General features: G+C 45.3%; 1 protein-coding gene across 3 annotated transcripts in view; it reads right to left on the bottom strand.

Annotated features, from left to right (window-relative positions):
- TP53INP2 (tumor protein p53 inducible nuclear protein 2) overlaps positions 1-7,934 on the bottom strand; it is a 57,831-nt gene extending 49,897 nt beyond the window's left edge. For 2 of the 3 annotated variants that reach the window (XM_043495629.1, XM_038370189.2), the window contains exon 1: positions 7,589-7,934. The gene's annotated coding sequence lies outside the window, so the exon portion shown is untranslated. The remainder of the gene's footprint in view (positions 1-7,588) is intronic. The other variant, XM_038370190.2, reaches the window with a different exon arrangement.
- Between the last annotated feature and the right edge of the window lie 932 nt (positions 7,935-8,866).

An 8,866-nucleotide genomic window follows, 5' to 3' on the forward strand; every position in this document is an offset into this window, starting at 1 on the left:
CCTGCTGGTAACAGCTCACCTTAAGTGATCACCCGCGTTACAGTGTGTATGGTAACACCCATTGTTTCATGTTCTCTGTGTATATAAATCTCCCCACTGTATTTTCCACTGAATGCATCCGATGAAGTGAGCTGTAGCTCACGAAAGCTTATGCTCAAATAAATTTGTTAGTCTCTAAGGTGCCACAAGTATTCCTTTTCTTTTTGTGAATACAGACTAACACGGCTGCTACTCTGAAACCTGTCATTATGCAAGGCAATGAATTTAGCCGTACGGAGTGGAAATCTATCAACTTCATGAAAAAACTCATACAGATACAGACATCATCTTCCTTTCCAAATGCAAACAGATGGACATCATACCAAAAGGACTGAAGGTAAAAAATCCATTACAATCTACATACCACACAGACTATGCTGACAGCTTGTGCCACAGGCTCTCATAGAAACTGCAGAACCACCTGATCAACATTCTCTATAGCAACAGAAAAAGATTAAGAATGAGCTCTCAAAACTGGATACTCTCATAAAAAACCAACCTTCCACACAAACTTCCTCATGGCTGGACTTTACAAAAACTAGACAAGCCATTTACAACACACACTTTGCTTCTCTACAAAAGAAAAAGGACACTAAACTATCTAAACTACTACATGCCACAAGGGGCCACAACAGTGGTTCCCTTAACCCACCCAGCAATATTGTTAATCTATCCAATTCTACTCTTAGCCCCGCAGAAGAATCTGTCCTATCTCGGGGCCTCTCCTTCTGCCCCTCCACCCCCACGAACATGATACAGTTCTGTGGTGACCTAGAATCCTATTTTCGACGCCTCCGACTCAAGGAATATTTCCAACACACCTCTGAACAACATACTAACCCACAGAGACCTTCCTACCAAGACTACAAAAAGAAGGATTCTGAGTGGACTTCTCCTGAAGGTCGAAACAACAGACTGGACTTCTACATAGAGTGCTTCCGCCGACGTGCACGGGCTGAAATTGTGGAAAAGCAGCATCACTTGCCCCATAACCTCAGCCGTGCAGAACACAGTGCCATCCACAGCCTCAGAAACAACTCTGACATCATAATCAAAAAGGACAAAGGAGGTGCTGTCGTCATCATGAATAGGTCGGAATATGAACAAGAGGCTGCTAGGCAGTTCTCCAACACCACTTTCTACAAGCCATTACCTTCTGATCCCACTGAGGGTTACCAAAAGAAACTACACCATTTGCTCAAGAAATTCCCTGAAAAAGCACAAGAACAAATCCACACAGATACACACCTGGAACCCTGACCTGGGGTATTTTATCTGCTACCCAAGATCCATAAACCTGGAAATCCTGGATGCCCCATCATCTCGGGCATTAGCACCCTGACAGCAGGATTGTCTGGCTATGTAGACTCCCTCCTCAGGCCCTACGCTACCAGCACTCCCAGCTATCTTCGAGACACCACTGACTTCCTGAGGAAACTACAATCCATCGGTGATCTTTCTGAAAACACCATCCTGGCTACTATGGATGTAGAAGCCCTCTACACCAACATTCCACACAAAGATGGACTACAAGCCGTCAGGAACAGTATCCCCGATAATGTCACGGCTAACCTGGTGGCTGAACTTTTGTGACTTTGTCCTCACCCATAACTATTTCACATTTGGGGACAATGTATACCTTCAAATCAGCGGCACTGCGATGGGTACCCGCATGGCCCCACAGTACGCCAACGTTTTTATGGCTAACTTAGAACAACGCTTCCTTAGCTCTCATCCCCTAATGCCCCTACTCTACTTGTGCTACATTGATGACATCTTCATCATCTGAACCCATGGAAAAAAAGCCCTTGAGGAATTCCACCATGATTTCAACAATTTCCATCCCACCATCAACCTCAGCCTGGACCAGTCCACACAAGAGATCCACTTCCTGGACACTATGGTGCTATAAGCGATGGTCACATAAACACCACCCTATACCGGAAACCTACTGACCGCTATTCCTACCTACATGCCTCCAGCTTTCATCCAGACCACACCACACGATCCATTGTCTACAGCCAAGCTCTATGATACAACCGCATTTGCTCCAACCCCTCAGACAGAGACAAACACCTACAAGATCTCTATCAAGCATTCTTACAACTACAATACCCACCTGCTGAAGTGAAGAAACAGATGGACAGAGCCAGAAGAGTACCCAGAAGTCACCTACTACAGGACAGGCCCAACAAAGAAAATAACAGAACGCTACTAGCCATCACCTTCAGCCCCCAACTAAAACCTCTCCAACGTATCATCAAGGATCTACAACCCATTCTGAAGGACGACCCATCACTCTCACAGATCTTGGGAGATAGGCCAGTCCTTGCATACAGACAACCTGAAGCAAATACCAGCAACCACACACCATACAACAGAACCACTAACCCAGGAACCTATCCCCGCAACAAAGCCCGTTGCCAACTGTGTCCACATATCTATTTAGGAGACACCAACGTAGGGCCTAATCACATCAGCCACACTATCGGAGGCTCGTTCACCTGCACATCTACCAATGTGATATATGCCATCATGTGCCAGCAATGCCTCTCTGCCATGTACATTGGTCAAACTGGACAGTCTCTACATAAAAGAATAAATGGACACAAGACGTCAAGAATTATAACATTCAAAAACCAGTTGGAGAACACTTCAATCTCTTTGGTCACTCGATTACAGACCTAAAAGTTGCAATTCTTCAACAAAAAACCTTCAAAAACAGACTCCAAGGAGAGACTGCTGAATTGGAATTAATTTGCAAACTGGATACAATTAACTTAGGCTTGAATAAAGACTGGGAGTGGATGTGTCATTACACAAAGTAAAACTATTTCCCCATGTATATTCCCCACTCCCACCCCCCCACTGTTCCTCAGACGTTCTTGTCAACTGCTGGAAATGGCCCACCTTGATTATCACTACAAAAGGTTCCCACCTCCCACCCCTGCTCTCCTGCTGGTAATAGCTCACCTTAAGTGATCACTCTCGTTACAGTGTGTATGGTAACACCCATTGTTTCATGTTCTCTATGTATATAAATCTCTCCACTGTATTTTCCACTGAATGCATCTGATGAAGTGAGCTGTAGCTCATGAAAGCTTATGCTCAAATAAATTTGTTAGTCTCTAAGGTGCCACAAGTACTCCTTTTCTAAAAACACCATGGTTTAGCATGGGATTTTTGAAGCCATCTTGGTCTCCTTTTGATGCAGATATATAACAATATTAATAGGAGTACCTGTGTATATGTATGTCAAGGGATGAACAAGCCAATAGCTAATTTTTATATAAAACCATAAAACTGAATGCTAATCTGGAACATTTTACTTTCAAGATACAAAGGCCTCAATCCTGCAATGAGCACCATGGGCATGGAGCCCTGTATCTGCACAGCACTCTGTTAGGGCTCTGTGAGTGCATTGTTGATCTGCCTGGGCTGAACTTTTTGTAGGATCAGGGCCAAAGAAATCATTTATTATAACTCATATGTGTTTACTCTTGGCTGCAAGCACTAGATGTTAGTGCAAAATTATTCCTCAAAGAAAAACTGCTGGCATCATACATTCATTCAGAGATATTCAGAGATTTTGATGTAAACCGTGGAATGTTTACTGTGACAATTGGATTTTTTTTTAAGCAGGTCTCTCTGCTGCTGTTGGGAAGAGTGGGGGGAAACTTACTGAAGGGCAAAGTTGCTTTGTTTTTGTTTTGTTTGTTTTAATACGTCTGAGACTAAATGTGGCAGAATTATAAACTAGATTATTCTATTACTGGAGCACCTAGGCACCTTAGTCATGAACCAGGTCCCCATTGTGTGAAGTGCTGTGCAAACAGAACAAAAAGACAGTCCCTGCCCCAAAGAGCTTACAATTGAAATATGATCCAACAGATGGAGACTAGTGGATGGGGGAACACAAGGAAACACGGAGACAATATTGGTCAGTTTGATAGGCTGTGGTCCCAGTGCACCAGTGGCCTAACCATTGTCAAGTTTTTTGTTGGCAGGTATTGTGGAAAAGGATAGCTTTTTAAGGAAGGGAAGGACTAGGGTGAAACTCGCCCCTGGGCAAAACACAAAGCCCCACACAAGTTTTAATCACAAGTTTGATATAGAGCATGCCCTTGTCTATGCTTGCAGAAAACCATGGTCAAAACCTGTTCAGCTGCGCCCATTATTGACATCCCTGGTCAGCAGTGGGTATTTCTTGTAGCAGAGACAGTGCTTTAATCTCCCTACGCTTAAATGGCATCTAGCCCTTGGTTTGGGCTCTGAGTGGGGTGGAGGATGTATCTAGCCCTTAGATTCTGTCTACAATAGGGAAATTTACAAAATGATTCCCCCACACTGATCCCAGGGCTCCCACTAGTTCTAGCACTGGTGAACTGAAGCTAAACTCCCTTTCCCCATTGCTAAGAACCCACAACTAGAGCCAGATTTTCAAGGGCTCAGCATCTCGCAGCTTCTATTGCTCTGGCCAGTTAATAATGTAGGTGACTTAAAGGAAGCTGCTGACTGCTCAGCCCTTATGAAAATCTGGCCCCTAGAGTAGACGATGATCTAATGACTTCTAACCACCTGAAAAGCAAGTGGTAAGAACAGGTCCAGCAGCCAGAATTTGCCTGCAGTAGGGCTAATGTGCATCTAAACAAGTTCAGCTGAACAGTGAGATTTGTTGCTGTTCCTGTAAACTTCCATAGTGCAGAGAGGGTTGTAGCATACACTTCAATGTGCCAGTGCCGGTATTTGCATCTGTCAATCTGCTACGGCCTAACATGAAAGACATCAGGGCCTTCAGAAGAGCATTTAAGCGTATGCCTAAATCCCACTGAAATTAATGAGACTTCATGCATGCGCTTAAGTGCTTTGCTGAATCGGGGTCTAAAATTCTAACTAGTCAAAACTTCAATAATATGGGATGTACAGGATTTAGCTTAAATAAATCTGTAACTAGCATTTCATGATGGCAGCATTTCCATCCCAAATAACTTATAATAAAGGGATTACACCAGTTTTGCATGGGATCCATTTGAAAGTTTTTGATCTCAAAAAGTTTTTGAGTTTCAGACTTACTCAAGCAGCTGCAAATAATGTTTTTAAAGTATTTTCTCTCTCCCCTCCCCCATTAGCTATATTTATGGAGCCACCATACCACTAAAATAACTTTCCTATTTATTTTTTCTAGTTAATGGAGCAATCTAGGATCTGCATTACTGATTAGGTATTAAAGGATATTTAATGTGGAATATTTTTATCCAGCCCTAGTGTTTCATTTCACTCAAGTACTATGGCATAGCTGAACATTTTGTCATCTTAATGATATGAAAAAAAATAGGTTAGGCTTGCTAATCTGCATGTGAGGATACTAAATTATATATAGCTATTAATATAGCTCAGTGAAGGAACCTCTGAGTTCTGGCTAGCAGTGTAGCTAGCGCTAAGGATAACTTCCTAGAGCAAAATGACAGGTTTCAGAGTAGCAGCCGTGTTAGTCTGTATTCGCAAAAAGAAAAGGAGTACTTGTCGCACCTTAGAGACTAACAAATTTATTAGAGCATAAACTTTCGTGAGCTACAGCTCTGATGAAGTGAGTTGTAGCTCACTTCAAGCTTATGCTCTAATAAATTTGTTAGTCTCTAAGGTGCCACAAGTCCTCCTTTTCTTTTTTCCTAGAGCAAAGGTGAGCATTAATATCTTCCCCACCCCCTTGCTCAGCCTTATTCAGTTGAGCAGCCTGACCTTGCCTTGCTCGGTACGGCAAAGATAAAAATATTACCCTCTGCCTTTTGCCTACAAAGCTGTCAAAGGAATGTGCTGCAAACCAGCACTGAGGACATTACATCCCTCAGCACAGGTCAAAAGAGGACAACTTCAGTGGGCTGTGGAGGAGGGCGGGCCCGGGTGACGTTCCAATGTCATATGCAAATCACGCTCACGTCACCACAGGCTTCCAGCCAATGGGAATAGAGATCCGCCTTTAATCTTAATCCGTCGGTGGAGAAACAAACAACAAATAGAGACAAGGGGGTATTGACTAGAGCGGTACAACTGGCCACCAGTTGGTTTTTTTCTGCAGACGCGGGGGGGGGGGAGAAATCTCCCCCCTTCCAAGAGCCGGGGCTTTGTTCCTATTTATGTTCTCGAGGAGGAGGAGAGCCAGGAGCCACCCTCCTTGGCACCACTGTCAGCTTCCAAAGAAGGGTAGACGGTGCTGAGCAAACACCCATCCCCGTGGTGCCCATGCCACGGCTCTGGACAGCCTGTGTCCTTCCCTAGGCAGGCTTAGTTGCTAAAACCCGAGCGGATCTGGAGCAATTCGCGCTCTCTTGTGCATGCCAGCGAGAAATGCTAACCCTGCAGTGAAGGAGCGGGCGGGGGGAGGGAAGAAATGGGAGATCCATCAGGAAACAAGCCAGGCACCAACTTCGCTTTGCCCATTCCCTGTAAACGCCTGCGGGAGAGAAGTGTATTAGCCGAACAGAGGCAGGCCCGGTTTGGATCGTCTCAGCATCAGCCGCTGTCTCTGGCTCGGAGAAACAGCGTGAGCCAAAGCAGCGGCCGCAGCACGTCACCCCTCGGATCTGCAGCTGATTAGGACGTACACTTCCCACTCGGCTGCTATGACCTAACCGGGCTCTCGGCTCACCGCCCCCCGTCTCTTCGTGTGCAGTACTGATTTATACCCCACTGCCTGGGGCAAAAGGGAGTCGAGACAAACGGCTCCTCCTGCATATGAGCTGGAAAGAGAGGAATACACCCGCCGGATCCCGAGTCCCAGTGCATTGTTTTTGGCGACCTCGTATGTCTTTTGTTTAGTACCAAATCTAAGCAAAATCACCATCTTACGTAGTTAGGAGGATTGGGGTTTAGCTGGGGCCATTTGCTCTCACAAATCTGCCTCGACATTATGATCCCCCGCCCCATTATTGGCAAGCCAAGGAGAGAGAGAGAGACTCTTGTGTGGTTGAAGTAAGTAAGAGCCTCTCTCCAGATCCAAAATGACCCTGTTCTTTCACCCTAGTCACTACAGGCCAGGGCTGATGTATAAAAACAACAAAAGACCAACCTCTCTTCATAGTTTAATAGTCTCCGTGAGCTGTAGCTCAGAAAAGCTTATGCTCAAATAAATTTGTTAGTCTCTAAGGTGCCACAAGTCCTCCTTTTCTTTTTACGGATACAGACTAACACGGCTGCTACTCTGAAACCCAACAAGGTAATAAGCTCTTTTCTCCCTTCCACCCAACAGCCACCTCAAATCATAATGCACACAACGTACTAAAACACAAAGAGATGTTTCTGCCTGCACACAGACAGCTAAATACAAAGGGACCTTAAATCACACACCAGCGATAAAATAGATGGCTCTTAAATCTTAATACATCCTCACACCGAGATTTTAACACACACCTAACCCATTCAATACAGAGAGAGAGAGAGATCCTGAAAACGTAAACAACATAATATATATATATACTACCCGCAGTACAAAGAGATGGTTCTCAAGTTTGAATTTAGCCGGCCACATTTCAGAACAGAGGATGGCACTTACCTTGCCTTTAATGTCAGCAATTATTTTGTAAACAACACCGCAAGAAACCCACAAGATTTTTAAAATATCGTAAAGCACCAGCTTCAGGCAGTCTGTGAGGTAGTTTTAATTAAAATCAACAACAATATTAAATGGAAATTAAAAAAAAAGATGCAGGAGGTGGTGGTGGTGGTGTGTCTGTTCTTCTCAGAAGATATGCACCATTGCAAGCTGTAGGCGGCGGCTGCAGTTGGGGCCGGACCCTCCCTCACTGGCTTCAGGGTGATTATTATTATTTTCTGTTATTGCTGCTGATCTCAGACCAGATCAGAAATTAGAACGTCCAAACAGCTGATTGTGGCGTCACAAAGGGGCCAGCCCGTCGAGGGCGTAACCCGGTGGACAAGCAGCCAATGGGAGGCAGAGCTGGGTGGAGCGGGGCTTCAAGGACGCACCCCTCCGAGGGGATGGGGGAGGAGCCGGAGCTGCTCCACGTGAGAGCCGGGACCCGTGTGGAGTCCGGGGTGCGGCTGTGGGGGGCTTCCGATTGCTGACTGCAGGGTGGCACTAGGCAAAGTCCGGACTGGGGGTGCGGAACTGAGCATGCGCCTCTTAGCCCACTCTGTCTTCGGGAGAGAGCAGCAGCCTCCCCCGACCCCAAATGCCAGGTCTTCAGTGGGCTTCCCCGGGATCTGCTTCTTCGCCCCCCTTGCAAGAGGATAGAGGGCAGCCCAGCCCCCGCCTTCTGTCCATCCCACCCACACGGGACTCCCTTCTTCTCTGTCTGACCTTGGGCACGCTGGGTGGCCTCTGCTTTCCCATTTCAGCCCAGTAGCCAAATGCAGGGTTTGGGCAGTACCTTGCTGTAGTGCCCATACAGTGTGTGTGTGTGTGTGTTGTTGTGGATGCTGAATTTAGAAGCAACTGTCTCCTGCCATCTTGTGACTGTTGAGCAGTCTGAAATATGAGCACTTATTACCACCCCCCAGTCCCAAGGTAGGTGACAGTGAAACCACTTTAATTGAATTTCAGTTGCTTTTTCATGGAAACTTCATACTAGTATTTTGTTATGGAACATAATGAGCTAGAGGCACATGTGTCTGTATTAGTGCCTCTTCTAGCCATACACCTAGCTGCTAATACAACACCTTCCGTCCCCTCCACAACTGAGACACAAGATATATTTGTCTTGTGCTCTCAAAACATACTTACTTAACAAATCCTTACATATTCACTTGTGCAAATTAATTTGGAAATATTGGAAAATTATAGACTTTAACTGATTATAAACCAAACCCA

Source organism: Dermochelys coriacea, chromosome 13 (assembly GCF_009764565.3).
Source record: "Dermochelys coriacea isolate rDerCor1 chromosome 13, rDerCor1.pri.v4, whole genome shotgun sequence".
Taxonomy (NCBI): Eukaryota; Metazoa; Chordata; order Testudines; family Dermochelyidae; genus Dermochelys; species Dermochelys coriacea.